The sequence below is a fragment of the Lepidochelys kempii genome, chromosome 1, assembly GCF_965140265.1.
Source record: "Lepidochelys kempii isolate rLepKem1 chromosome 1, rLepKem1.hap2, whole genome shotgun sequence".
Taxonomy (NCBI): Eukaryota; Metazoa; Chordata; order Testudines; family Cheloniidae; genus Lepidochelys; species Lepidochelys kempii.
The window spans coordinates 237,378,985-237,394,351 of NC_133256.1; the positions used below are offsets into that span (position 1 = coordinate 237,378,985).

At 42.6% G+C, this 15,367-nt stretch overlaps 1 protein-coding gene across 7 annotated transcripts in view; it reads left to right on the top strand.

The window, feature by feature from the left end:
- The first annotated feature begins 1,561 nt into the window (after positions 1–1,561).
- EPS8 (EGFR pathway substrate 8, signaling adaptor) overlaps positions 1,562–15,367 on the top strand; it is a 219,391-nt gene continuing 205,585 nt past the window's right edge. For 3 of the 7 annotated variants that reach the window (XM_073319146.1, XM_073319138.1, XM_073319194.1), the window contains exon 1: positions 1,571–1,890. The gene's annotated coding sequence lies outside the window, so the exon portion shown is untranslated. Of the gene's footprint in view, positions 1,891–2,248; positions 2,444–15,367 lie in introns of those variants that run through there. The other 4 variants (XM_073319214.1, XM_073319198.1, XM_073319206.1 and 1 more) reach the window with 4 other exon arrangements.

The following is a 15,367-nucleotide window of genomic DNA, read 5'->3' on the forward strand; positions in this document are numbered from 1 at the left end:
CTGAAAAGATGAATGATGTTCTTAGCTTTTCCCTTGGTGAGCAGTGCTACTGAAGCCAAAGAGACCACTCACAGTGTATGATTCAGCATGTGTAGGAGGATTTGTCTACATAGGGGGTTATTCCAGAATTTCCCAATTAAGTTCATGTATGGATGCTCTTATTCTGGAATAAGAGCACCCAACCACAGAGTTAATTCGGAATGGTTAATGCATTTAAAATTCGCATCCTACCTTAATGGTCATGCGTTGACAAACCCTAAATCTTTCAGTATTGCCAAACCCAAATATTCCAAAATCAGGAATCAGCCCTCAAAAATCATGAGATTGGCTTACAAGACGTTAACAGTTAAAAATAATACCTTGAGTTCTTTGAATGTATCTTTTGTGCAGGAAACTTTCATGAATGGATTTATGTTTACAACCTTTTCTGTGCAGCCATAAGGGCTACTGTTTTCTATATGCTAGCCACAAGGGCTAAAAAAGAAAAACTGAGATTCTCAGGTATAACATGACTCCATGCCTTGCGATCTAAAATGACCCCCCCCCCAATCATGTGACTTGTAGTAAAATAATGAGATTTGGCAAAAGGAGACTCTTCGCTGGGGGCTTACATGTGAGCACTAGTGCCCACGTGTGGAGAGTGAATCATATACATCAGTGTTTGCACAATCAGGGGCTATGTAGTTCCAGATGGAACCACTCTAAAATAAACCAGCTGAAAAACGTCATTCGAATTTTCCACTTGGGGTGGCAGACTCCATCCTCATACTAGATTAATTTGAAGGCAGGTTTTACAATATCCGCTTTTATGATGATGGGTTTCATTTGTTTGTTTTTGTTTGCAATTGCTCTTATTCATGTTGTCATAGCCTGGGAGACAGCTCTGTAGTTAGCAAACAATCATGCAAATAACACAGAGGAAAAGAGGGCGAGGAGAATATTATTTTTTTGAGCTGAGCGTTATGGAGCTCAGAGATGGGCCGGAAACACAAAGCCCAGCTTCAGATCGGCGTCAGCATTTTGAACACCACGATTTTTGAGGCTCTTCTGACCAACCCTGCATGTAATATCACACGTGCGTGATTCTCACCGAGTTCAGTGGGATGGCTTCTGTGCTTAAGTGCACAAGTGTTTCCAGGATAAAGGTCTTGGGTTCGCATGTTACCGGGACGGGGTTAAAAAAAAGGCAAAACTTCAGAACTAGATCAGGGGCTGGATTCCAGTCTCCTCCCAGCTACTCCAAATGTACGGATTTAGGTTTGAATGTCGGGTTGAACCTCCCCCCCCCCGATTATTTCCGTATCGATTTTTCATAAAAAGTACAGCGCGTCTCATTAAGCTTCAGCAAAACTCCCAGTCGTGTACTGTTACTCAGCTGCTTTAACCGGAACAGGTCAGGGCGGTGATTTCACCTCCCCTGCGACACACACACCACGGGGGTAAAAGCGAGCGGGATCGAGCGGGTCTGAACACCAGGTGAGTGCGGACGCGGCTCCGCTCCCCCGATGCGGGGAAGAATACGGCCAGCAGGCGGCGCTCGGGTCTGCGGAAAGCCTGAGCGCAGCGGCGGGCGCTTTGGAAGCCTGAGCTGCGTCCTCCCCTCGCGGCTGCACTTTGTTCCACGAGCAGCAGCAGGCGCCGCCGCCGCCGCCGCCCCGGGCTGGAGAAAGCCAGAACTGGTGGGGGAGCAGCGTAACCTGGGTGCCTCCTTCCCCGAGGCTTGCTTCTCTATGCGCCGGAGAGAGCCCTCCCGGCGGGGGGTCACGCCTTGGCCACCTCGCGCCTAGGGCTGGGGGGATTTCCCTGCCGCCCCCCCAACCCGCGCAAGGGAAGCCCGGCGGCGGCCCATCAGCTGCTGCCTGCAAGGGAAGGAAAACAACCCCTCCAAAGGTAAGCGGCTCCCAAAGGCAGCAGCAGCAGGGACTTGTGGCGGGCTGGAGCGTTCCCGGCTCGTCGGGTCCCCTTTCCGTGCTCCTTTAACCCCGCCACACACACACACGGTGGGGTTTTGTTTTTGCAGGTGTGCCTGTTTTTTTAATATGGCGAATTGCAATGTCCACTGCCACCCTCCCTTCCCCCGTTTCAACTGGTGTGTGTGTGGGGGGGGGGGTACAGACGGGAAGCCCTCAGGCTGGGAGCTTTGAGTGTGTTAGTCCTTCAGGATCTGCCAGGGGACTCCTTCCCCAGCGTAGTTCAGACCTATGCTATCCAAGCAGAGGGAGAGGGGTTTTGTTTTTTATTCTGCCCCCGCCCCCGTCAGGGTGTTGGGGAGACAAACGCTGATGTGTCTCTAATTTTTCCTGGTAACTTGAGCTGCAGCTGCCAGACCTGCTCTCTGATCTTGTCAGCTGGGCTTCCACCACGGGATTTTATTGTCTCCCTGGGGTAGAGATGCTGTTTGAAGTACTGGTACCTGTGTGTTAACGACTTCCCGCCCCTTTAGGTAAGGTGACCCGACTCATGTTATCAATTTGTCAATATCAGACAATGTCCTAACTAGGGGGATTTGGGCAAGAGGGGTTAACAGTGTAAGACTAGTGTATCTGTTTTCTCTGTGCCCGTCCCCCCTTTTAGCAGGTGATTTGGCTCTTCTTCATTATAGTGCCACTTTCTGGCTTTTCTGAAGGCGGCTCTTCTTGTCTGTGACTGACAACATTCACTCTTTTTTTGGTAGGATACCTGTGTCTGTCCCACTCCGTTTTACTCCTTTTTTGTCTCTGATCTTCTCTTTTCAACCCTTTCCCCCACTCTTTGCTAAATTCTCTTGGCATTCCCTCCCTCCCTGCTTGGTCTAGGCTCTAACACCTGTGGTGGTCTTACTTAAGTGATCCCCAGCAGGACTACGTACACCATGATTTCCGAGGGGGATGAATATTTTTGGATTGTGAGTGAGCACCCAAAAAGCAGCTGGGAATAAAACCTGGCTTAAAAATGGTTAGTAGCAACCATAAAAATAGCTAGAAGGACAGATGTTACTACTTCGTTGTTCTCCTCCCTTTCCTTAATTTTAGTATCATGGTAGAGCAGATGAAATATAAACTGCAGCCATAAAACCCCATTGACCTCAATGGGATTGTATATATATATATAAGTAATAGTGGAATTTTCATTTAAAATGAAGTACAGAGGAGGAACTAATGCTCTTTGTTTTCTATATGATGAAACTTGTGTTCAGATGTACACTCAGTAGGGGGTTTTCTGACTTTTCCATAGCGTGGGCAACATCTTAACAGGGTGTGTCTTGGACATCTTCCCTCCCATTTCTGATCATGCTGCCCTTCCCTTTCCATTTGCCCTTGCACAACATCCGATGTCAGCTACCAAAACTGTGTATGTGGGAAGGTAATGTTAGCCAAACATTTGTGTACTTAGCAGCTGGAAATGAGGAGAGTAAGCGCCATATGCCCAAGCACCTCTCCATGGAGCACCGGGGCAAGTGCTTCACGGACCATTGTTTGACTACTGCTGCATTAGGCTGTATGTGAGATGAGTGTGGCATTCTCAGCTTAGTTTTTAATGACCAGTAGGGGACCTGAGATATTTTTAAAGGTTCATGTGACATAAGAAAGGTGCTCTGCATTCTGTCTTGGTGTCCATGCTGTTAATAAAACTTTTGTATCGACAATGAGCAGGTTTGGTCTAAGGACATCATGGAGCTAATTGCCAGGTATATTCTTTGTACAAGGACTGTCTTGTACACGGCTAGTGAATAAGTGTTGTTGGCAGATTTGTATCTTTAGTCAGGGTAACATGATACTTAATTCAGATCTCCACTTGGGCAAACGCACTTCTGGCTTTTCTTTTTCTTTTTCGTATATTTTTATTTTATTGGTGTGGACTGTATTAACACAATTGTCTTTGAACATTATTTTTATTGTACAACAAGTTATGAAACCCTCTAGGATTACACTATAGGTGTGTGTGTGTGTATATATGTATATACTGTGAAGTTTTTGTATCTGACTCTTCTTGGTCTTTGATCTAAAATTTTTGGAATAGTTGTATCTGACAGGTGCAATTGGGAAGAAGTAAATACAAATAAATATCCAATTAGAAGGAATACACTGTGATTGAGAGTTACCAGGACATACATAAATTATTATATAGAATACTCTCAGTTTTAATCTCTGCATTTTGCAGTAATTTCTTTCAGTCAGATGTTAACTTCACACATGAAATACATTTCCAGCTGGACTGCAAATCATATCGTAGAATATCCGGGTTGGAAGGGACCTCAGGAGGTCATCTAGTCCAACTCTCTGCTCAAAGCAGGACCAATCCCCAACTAAATCATCCCAGCCATGTAAAATCTCTTCTGTTAATTGCAGCATTTTTTTTTCCCTGTGGGTGAAAGTTAAACACATAAAGTTAAATAATTGGGGCCTCCAGAGCCTAAATATATGAAAACTTCTCCCTTTGCAACTGCAGTGGAATAATAGAAAACTCGAAGGCACACATGGTAAGGACTGCAGTTACAGAATGCTTGCTTTCTTTTCAGTGACTAGTATTTGCTTCTCTATCATCCTTCTCTCAAGTCCTGTGTCATCCAGTAAACTGGGAGGCCTTGTGTCCTTGGTCCTCCAACGTTTTTCTTTGAGTATTACAGAATCTCTTCTCTTTAACCTGAGTGGCTGGTAGCCAGCAAGAAAAGTGATTTAACGCCTTTGAACAATGCTGTCTCAATCCTCCAATTAGAAAAAGTTCCAGTGGTGCTTTACACTGCTGTGTGTATTGATTTTCCTGAAACGGCTGGAGTAGACCACCTTCATGTGGTGAGGCTTGTTTTTTTATATTTTCTTTGGTACAAAATTTTCTTGCTGGCTACCAGCCACTCAGGTTAAAGAGAAGAGATCCAAAGTTTTCAAACATCCTGGTTCTGAATTGGTTTTCCAAGTATTCTATGCAATGGTTTGCAACTACACTGCTTTTAGCCATCTTTTTGATATGTCTTTATTAATGTGTGTTGCAGTTATCAATGGCTTTAACCTTCTTGAAGCTTTTACCTTTTCATTGTTTTCCCTATTGCAGTCTCTAATTAAATGGTCTCTGTCACTTGAAAATCACCTTTTTGTCTGAAAATCTTGTACTTACTATAGTTATGAGGAATAGCTATGTTTCTGATCCTGCAAACATATACACTTATTAAACTTTAAGCAAGTGAGTGGTTTTGCTTAAAACAGTAGGACTGCTGGTGTGCATAAAATTAAGCATTTGTGCAAGTGTTTGCGATACTGAGACCTTTGGTTGCTCTAACTGAAAGATTAGAGAAAATATGTTTTAATATGTTTGTACATTTGATAACTTTTTGTGCAGAGTCAGTTTTGCTGTTCCCCTGTAAAATTAGTAATTTTCTTCCTGGTTGAAAATATCTCAATTAACATTCATGTGGGAGCAGAAAAACCCTTCTCTTCTGTCCCCCACCATGTTTTTTTTTGTTTTTTTTTTTTAAAAGCCAGGATATACAATCCAAAAAGTGCTGTGTCAGAAACTAGTCAGTTTTAAAAAAAATAGACCTTGTCAGGTTGAACTTAGAGCTTATCTCCATTTTGATCTGAGACCCGAATTCCCACAAAGTCTAATGCATGTACAAGATGTCCTAAATAGTCTCATTGCGACAAAACTGCTCACATGCTTAAAGTTAAGCACTGTGACCCAAGAACCCTTTAGTGCCAACTGGCAAGGGGGTTACAGAATGTCCTGATTCCGGTATGTAGGTTTTGGTTCACCAAAGAGGTCATGTAAGGTCTTAAATGAAAGCGGGGTCACATTCATCATTAGTATCCTTGTGAAATGTGTGTACAGACAATACTGTAGGGAGTAATGTGTTTATCCTGAAAATATGTTTTAAAGTCTGGTTTCAGAGTAGCAGCCGTGTTAGTCTGTATTCACAAAAAGAAAAGGAGTACTTGTGGCACCTTAGAGACTAATAAATTTATTTGAGCATAAGCTTTCTTGAGCTACAGCTCACTTCATCGGACGCATTCAGTGGAGAATGCATCCACTGAATGCATCTGATGAAGTGAGCTGTAGCTCACGAAAGCTTATGCTCAAATAAATGTTAGTCTCTAAGGTGCCACAAGCACTCCTTTTCTTTTTGTTTTAAAGTCTGTATCAAAGCAAGCTTGACAAACAGGTTTTCTATCAGCTGAGGGATGTTTATTCACCTGTCTCCCTGTTGAGATGTAAATTAAGTATTGTCTCCTTCACAATGAGTCTCCCATCACTGATCTAAGCTGAATGTAAAAATTCCAAATGGGAACTAAGAGCTAGAGAAACACAGCAATGGAAGAGAATCTTCTCTTGTGATACACTTCAGAGTTTTACTGAACTGTATTCAGTGAACAAAGATACCCCATCATCTTGCAACTGGGAAATAAACGGCCGGTGTGTTTACATTCATTAAAATGGGATCTCAACCAACCTTGGTTGAAATGTTGCAGAGGACCCTTGGGGTGAGGTAAAGCTAAATGTGGTCTCTAGAAAGTGTGTTATGATTTTATTTTATATGTAACTTTGTTTCCCTTTTGCTTACTCGCTGTCCCTCGAATCTTGCGTTTTTGATAACATGCTTATTGTTGTTCTCACTATAAATATGTGGTAGTGCTGTGGTATTAAGCGAGGTGCTGATCTTGAGCTGAATCATACGAGCTGGTGTGCATGCTGTCCCTCTGGGGACAGCAGACCTGGAATTTCTGTGAGTGTTCAGTAGTTCAGCTGGACGCTACTGGGGAGCGCTTCAAAGGGGTTTGCGGACTAGAGTGTGCACCTATTGCTAACCTGCAAAGCAAGGTAAGGGCTAGGACTGCCCAGATGAGAGTGCTTGGGTGGCTAACAGGCTGGTGATATCAGGGAGCTGACACCCAGTTAAGCACAAGCACGTCTACTTCTCAGTGGAGCCAGGTAGGGAACAAGGTGATGCTGAGTCCTGGGTACCCTGAGAACCGACACAAGCACATGTATATCCGTGCGCAAGATCAGGGCCTTGGGTGTTCTATGTAACTGTAATAGGTCAAACATTTCAGACTTCTATTTTTCAGTTGGGCTACACAAATGAGCAAAATTACATATGCCATGAATCTTTGTGGGAGCAAATAATTAAGCAATCAATTTGCAAATATCTAGACGATAAGGTGATAAGTAACACTCAGCATGGATTTGTCAAGAACAAATCCTATCAAACCAAACTGATAGCTTTCTTTGACAGGGTAACAAGCCGTGTGGGTAGGGGAGAAGCGGTAGATGTGGTATATCTTGACTTTAGTAAAGCTTTTGATACTGTGTCACATAACCTTCTCATAAACAAACTAGGGAAATGCAACCTAGATGGAGCTACTTTAAGGTGAGTGCAGAACTGATTGGAAAATTGTTACCTGAAAGTAGTTATCAGTGGTTCACAATCATGCTGGAAGGGCATAACAACGAGTGGGGTACCTCAAGGATCAGTTCTGGATCTGGTTCTGTTCAATGATTTTGATAATGGCATAGTACACTTATAAAGTTTGCAGAAGATACCAAGCTGGGAGGGGTTGCAAGCGCTTTGGAGGAAAGGATTAAAATTCAAAATGGTCTGAAGTAAATAGGATGAAATTCAATAAGGACAAATGCAAAGTACTCCATTTAGGGAGAAACAATCAGCTGCACACATACAAAATGGGAAATGACTGCCTAGGAAGGAGTACTGTGGAAAGGGATCTGAGTCATTGTGGACCACAAGCTAAATGAGAGTCAACAGAGGGGGAAAAAAAAGCGAATGTCATTCCTGGATGTATTAGCAAGAATGTTGTAAGCAAGACACGAGAAGTAATTCTTCTGATCTACTCTGCGCTGATTAGGCTTCAACTGGAGTATTGAGTCCAGTTCTGGATGCCACATTTCAGGAAAAATGTGGCCAAATTTGAAAAAGTCCAGAGAAGAGCAACAAAAATGATTAAAGTTCTAGAAAACATGACCTGTGAGGGAAGACTGAAAAAATCGGGTTTGTTTACTCTGGAAAAGAGAAGACTGAGAGGGGATGTAACAGTCATCAAGTACATAAAAGGTTGTTACAAGGAGGAGGGAGAAGAATTGTTCTTCTTAACCTCAGTATAGGACAAGAAGCAATGGGCTTAAATTGCAGCAAGGGAGGTTAAGGTTGGACATTAGGAAAAACTTCCTGTCAGGGTGGTTAAGCACTGGAATAAACTGCCTAGGGAGGTTGTGGAATCTCCATCATTGGAGATTTTTAAGAGCAGGTTAGACAAACACCTGTCAGGGATGGTCTAGATCAGGGGTGGCTAACCTGTGGCTCCGGAGCCACATGCGGCTCTTCAGAAGTTTAATATGCGGCTCCTTCTATAGGTACCAAGTCCGGGTCTGGAGCTACAGGCGCCTAGTTTCCAGTGTGCCGGGGGGGCTCACTGCTCAACCTCTGGCTCTGCCACAGGCCCTGCACCCACTCTGCCCCCTCTCCTGGGCCTGCTATGCCTTCACTCCTTCCACTCCGCTCCGAGCCTCTTGCACGCCACGAAACAGCTGATCGGGAGGTGTGGGGAGGGAGGGAGAGGTGCTGATCAGTGGGGCTGCCAGTGGGTGGGAGGTGCTGGGAGTGGGCGGGGGGGAGCTGATGCGGGGGCTGCTGACGTATTACTGTGGCTCTTTGGCAACGTACATTGGTAAATTCTGGCTCCTTCTCAGGCTCAGGTTGGCCACCCCTGGTCTAGATAATACTTAGTCCTGCCATGAGTGCAGGGGGCTGGATTAGATGACCTTTCGAGATCCCTTCCAGTCCTATGATTCTATGATCTTGTGTCTTGTGACACTTCAGATATGTTGGCTTGTTTTATTTCAGTGAAATATCGAAAAGCTGTTCCCTTCCCCGCCAGCATTTTGAGACTGATATCTCTGGAGAGCGATGATAGGACTTGCTGTGAATGGTAAAATGTTTGCCACAACACTGGAAAATCAGTCAGCTTCCAAATCATGCTAATAGTCCAGTGTGTTAAACCAGGCATTGTGCAGGTCTATCCTTATTTTAAGGGCTATTATTAATGGGTGTGTGTTAACATTTAATAGAAGTTTTATCTTTAAATTCCATGTTTGCTTGTTATAGTTTGATTTTGATTAGTCCAGGGCTTCAAAAAATACCACACATTGACTAGTTAACCTACCAGCCAGAAGCTAATATGAAAGATGAGGGAAAATTCTATAAGTGAAGTCTACAGGCAACCTTACACACCTAGGCTCAAATCCTCTGAAAGGTACTGAGGCTCCTAACTTTCATTGAAATCAATGGGAGTGAGTGTCTAATTTTCTAAGAGTATCTGGACCCTATTCTCTCTAATGGGAAGAGGCAAGATGGTGGGCTTCCTTCTAAGGTATTGTTCCTTGACCTTGCTTCATCGTCTGTATTGGCCTCACTTCCAGGTGTGTAAGGAAGATGCTTTTTCAGGTGACATTCTTTGCTGGAAGTGAGAGGAAGTTTATGCTGATTCCCTGGCCCACTTCGGAACCTTCTGGCAGCTCTAGGGGACACAAAAGCAGGGGTGGTTTCTGAGAACCTGGGAGGAGTTTGCAGAACTGACAGTTAGTTAGCAAAAATATCTTTCACTTTGCAAACTGAGCAAACTTGATTGGAAAGTCTTTCAAGAGAGATTGAATGAGGAACCCTCTGATGTCATTTTGTGGTTTCTCTTTTGATAGGAACCACACTGAAATTAATACTAAAATCAAACACGTGAAAACAGTGGTTTTAATTTTTTGGTATTGATAGAATTGCCAAATAGGTGGCAACAGGCACAATGAAAAGCTTTTATATGGAAAGGCTCCTTAATATTCTGTTCCCCAAGCCCAACTGGAGGAGTAGCTAATTAATGTAATGTGTTTTAAGTGTAGCTAGAGATCTTATTTGGCTCATTCACAGTGTCTAGAGATGATGATTTATCTATAAATTTGAATGCCTAAGAATGTGTTAGGCACATTGGAGAGACAGGTAAAGACATGCTGGTGCCTACTGAATGTATGTTGCTTCCTCAGTGGTTCCCAGAAATACCTACGTTCTCTGATGGTGTGTATTAATTTTGTTTTAATTAGAAGGTTGTTTAGAGCTCTGTAGAATAAAGCTGCTTTATCTTGACTCCCAGGTACTTCAGATTAAACCCACTGCAATATCACTGCCTTAGTGCTTGCCACCCAAGGATATTTTTAGCAGGAGAATAAAGGGTTGTGTTATGGGGATGGGGTTGGGTGGTATTGCTTATTGATTTTGTTCTTCTGTGAGTAAAAACTCTGTTTACCCGTGTAGAAAAACAGGCACTGAGCTTGCTGCTATTAATTTCCTTAAGACACTAAAATGCTGGCTCGAGCAGCTGAGAAAATCAAAGTCACGTTAGCAATACCTTTTCATCTGTTGGTTACTGACAGGTCCAAAAACACTGGGCAAGTAAAGTGTTTAATTTACACCTGCTGCAGTTTTACAAAGTCTGAGCTTAAAAAGGAAAAATCTCATGAGACTGAACAAGCATATTTATTCTCTTAACACTTACACTATATAGTGTGATTTAACAAGATCGCAAAGAGTGTTTTAGCAATGTTTTCACGTTGGGTGGTTGAAATTCAACATTACTGTGACTCATTTGCTTTGTGCACTGGTGACTTCTGCCTTAAATATATGACTCTGGTTAAGAGGTTTCAGAGGAACAGCCGTGTTAGTCTGTATTCGCAAAAAGAAAAGGAGTACTTGTGGCACCTTAGAGACTAACCAATTTATTTGAGCATGAGCTTTCGTGAGCTACAGCTCACTTCATCAGATGTTTACCGTGGAAACTGCAGCAGACTTTATATACACACAGAAATCATGAAACAATACCTCCTCCCACCCCACTGTCCTGCTGGTAATAGCTTATCTAAAGTGATCAACAGGTGGGACATTTCCAGCACAAATCCAGGTTTTCTCACCCTCCACCCCCCCACACAAATTCACTCTCCTGCTGGTGCTAGCCCATCCAAAGTGACAACTCTTTACATAATCAAGTCGGGCTATTTCCTGCATAGATCAAGGTTTTCTCACATCCCCCCCACCCCCATACACACACAAACTCACTCTCCTGCTGGTAATAGCTCATCTAAACTGACCATTCTCCAGGTTTAAATCCAAGTTAAACCAGAACATCTGGGGGGGGGGGTAGGAAAAAACAAGAGGAAACAGGCTACCTTGCATAATGACTTAGCCACTCCCAGTCTCTATTTAAGCCTAAATTAATAGTATCCAATTTGCAAATGAATTCCAATTCAGCAGTTTCTCGCTGGAGTCTGGATTTGAAGTTTTTTTGTTTTAAGATAGCGACCTTCATGTCTGTGATTGCGTGACCAGAGAGATTGAAGTGTTCTCCGACTGGTTTATGAATGTTATAATTCTTGACATCTGATTTGTGTCCATTTATTCTTTTACGTAGAGACTGTCCAGTTTGACCAATGTACATGGCAGAGGGGCATTGCTGGCACATGATGGCATAGATCACATTGGTGGATGTGCAGGTGAACGAGCCTCTGATAGTGTGGCTGATGTTATTAGGCCCTGTGATGGTGTCCCCTGAATAGATATGTGGGCACAATTGGCAACGGGCTTTGTTGCAAGGATAAGTTCCTGGGTTAGTGGTTTTGTTGTGTGGTATGTGGTTGTTGGTGAGTATTTGCTTCAGGTTGCGGGGCTGTCTGTAGGCAAGGACTGGCCTGTCTCCCAAGACTTGTGAGAGTGTTGGGTCATCCTTTAGGATAGGTTGTAGATCCTTAATAATGCGTTGGAGGGGTTTTAGTTGGGGGCTGAAGGTGACGGCTAGTGGCGTTCTGTTATTTTCTTTGTTAGGCCTGTCCTGTAGTAGGTAACTTCTGGGAGGTTAAGAGGTTTGTTCTTTCTTCCCTGTGTGGAAGAGAGAACTAATATTATTCCAGCCTTCTGCAGTGCTCTTCTCACAAATGTTCAAAACTTTTTTTTTGCTAGTGGAGTCGGGCTCTTGACATCTTCTTGTTCTAGAGCTTTGCCTCCTCTCTCTGTCACAGTGAGTTCTACTCAGTGCTTGATTTGTGCAAAGGCTGAAGGCACCTCTGTCTGGGCTTGCTGCATCAGTTATGAATGTAAAAAAGTTGCTTGAGGCCCGGAATGTAATTGCTTGAGCCCTGGCACCCCTTTCTTTACAAAATAAGCACTGGTTCTGCTTGCTTTTGACAGTGCTCTTGGGATGCCTTCATCCTTCCAGCCGAATCTCGGACACTTTCCAGAGCAGTTGTCTTAAAATTGAATCTGGCCTAATTATTCTTGAGGAGTATGTTGCGCTTTGTTGCGTTAGCCTCTAATTTATAGGCTGGGATTTTCAAAGGCACCCGAGGGAGTTAGGTGCCTCACTCTTTCAAGCCCCTTGGAAAATCACAGTTTCTCATGAATATTTTGGAGCAAATGTAGAAAAAAGTAGGCATTCAGTGGTCTGAATTTACAAGTGCTCAGATTCATTGGAGAGTTTAGCAACTCTAATCTCTAAAGTTATCCAGAAAAGAAGATGGAAATACTGGGGATATGTGTTAAGAATGAAGCCAGAACATCTGCCATGGCAGGAGTGCTATTGGACAGCTGGAGGAACACCCAGAAGGAGCCAGCTAAAAGAATCCCTCTGTTGAACATTACATAGAGGACATGCAAAGAGTGGCCCAGATTAGATAGGGCACGCACCAGGCTCCACCATCCCTAAGTGACATCTGATATGGGAAAGATTTGGATTCAGATTAATGACTGTATTATGAATGGTTTATGTATTAGAAACCTTTGTACTACAGTGGAATATTCATCTTGTTTTTTCAGCTACCCAGTGTAATTCTGTAGTATTATGAATGATGATAAATTGAGTTCTTGCTCTGAAATCTAGTCATACCGTGGTTTTGGGTTTGTTTTTTTTATTAAAAGAGAGCTTGATGATCTCCTGGCCTTTTAATAAATGGAAAAGTCAGTCATATATTTATGTGCCTCTAAAATAATTTGCAGCTTCACAAATTATGTCCCAAGAAACCTGTGCGAGCATTCCATTGACTTTAGTTGCAGTTTTATAGGTTAATCCAAAGGCAGAATTTGGGGCCTACTAGATTACTTATGTAATTTTACACTTTTTTTCTCCTCTTGGATGTCCCATCATCAGCTCTCTTAATCTTGCCACAATGGACCATTTTATCTGTGCTCCTAATTCCTCTCCTCTACTTCTATCATTATTTACAGATCCACAATCCTTCCTGTGTTCTCACACCATTGGTGTAATTTTTATCTCTTTTTTTATTTATTTTTTCCTCTGTCTGTGTCTAGGGATAAAGAATGGTCTGGGAGTTAGGAGGGATGTCTTCATCTGCTCCTTCAGTACTGAGTGGTGTTATGTGAACAAAAAACGGGAACCAAATTGCTCCTGAGATCTTATCCTGGAGGAAACTGACACACTTTGTGGTCTGGTGCAAGTCTTTTATAGCCACAGTTTCAGAGGTGCTCAATTCTCCTGTATCTTGGACTTGACTTGCTGGTCCCTCTAGTCCAGTATCTTGTATCTGACAGTGCCAGAATCTTCAGAGCAGTAGGCAGTTATGGCATAACCTGCTCAATGGGAAATCTTCTGTTTAATCCCTATTGGTCAGAGGGAGGCGCAAATGCATCTATTAAACTCTTGAGGTTCTGTAACCCTTAGTGTATGTAACTCTGGATGTTCTTATTATCCATGTTGTTGTTAGCACCTAGGAGTTCCAGTCATGGATCAGATACCCATTGTGCTGGTGCTATACAAACACAGAACACAAAGATGGTCCTAGCCCAAAGAGTTGATGGTCTAAATGAAGTAATTGGCCTTGGTAATACATGTTTCACTTCTGCCTCCGTTTTCCCATTTGTAAAATGGGTAGTATCTCCATCTCAGCAGTTTTGTGGTGATTACTTAAGCAAATGTTTGTACAGACTGAAGATGTGAAGCACTACATAAATGTGAAGTAGTATTATTTTTATTAGCAGCTGGTTCATCCTAATTGCAGCAATAAAAGTTCCAATACTAATGGCAGCATTATACTTGTTCTGTGTTGACTGGCTTTCCTGGTTATTAGGTTCCTAAGAGCTTCTGCCTTGCCATTGCTTTATTCAGGAAATGAGCCTTACGAATATTGAACAAGATAGATAGCCCACTACAATGGTGTTGTAGCACTTGGGATAGATATTTCCTCTTTCAATCAAGTTTGTGTCTTTTTCATGCAATGTAGCACTCTTTCTGCATGCTCTGACATCATCCTAGTACACGGAATCTAGTGCCCCCATCGCAGAGAAACAAGCAAACAATGGAGGTGTTCAGGGTGGTGGTAAAAGTGCTGGTCAAGTCTATACTGAGGACAGGGGAGATGAGCAAAGCTGTCCTCTGATACCTAAACATTGTGAATTACCTAAATGGCTTCAAAAGTACTAGAACTCCACAACTGGAATATAATCTTTTTTTGGAGCATGTACAGTATTAGCAATGAACAGTATTAACTTGGATGTGGTCTGTGCCATTGTGACAGAATACGCTCCTGTATTCACACCCTACACTTGATAGTAGTAATCTTTGTGCAGAATATGCCTTGGAAGGTGTCATTTGAAAACTAATAACTCACTGGACAACAATATCATAACACGTGTGTAACAACATTGTAATTGAAGTTCTGAATATGAGCTGAAATCATGACTGAAGTGTGTGTACCAGAAAGGTCTGGGGAATGGGTAAACTTGTTTTTCAAAGACAAAGGACAAGCTGACACTTGGCCAGGTATCATCAAAGCTGGGCCATCACCTGTTAAGTGACTATTCTTTGGTAAGGAAAGGGGGCAGGAACAACAGATCTGCATCTTAAGCAAACAACTTAGCAACCCACCACCAGACATGATGTCTCCTTGCTCTTAGCTGGAAAGAACTTTATCTAGGGGGCCACCCTCTGGAAGATACATTTCAAAGGGGGATTGAACTATAAAAGTGAGTGGCAAAAACACCCGAAGTTGTATCTCCCTATCCATCTCTCTTGAACCTAAGACAAAAGAATCCAGCTTTGACTTTTTGGGAGTGATCTGAAGATTGGTCAGTATGGCTATTGGAAGCATGTGGTAAGAATTTTACCTTGACAAAGCCTAGTTTGTAAAGTTTTAGTACTAGAAAGTGTTTTATCTTTATTTTTCTTGTAACCATTTCTGACTTTAATGTATTATTGTACTCATTTAAAATCTATATTTTTGTAGCTAAATCTTTTTTTGTTCTGTAATCAAAATTAATCCAGTGTTATGAACTGTGTGGGTAAGTATATTTAGGATGGCAAGTTGTTGTATATTGTTCTCTTACAGGGACAATGGACCTTTA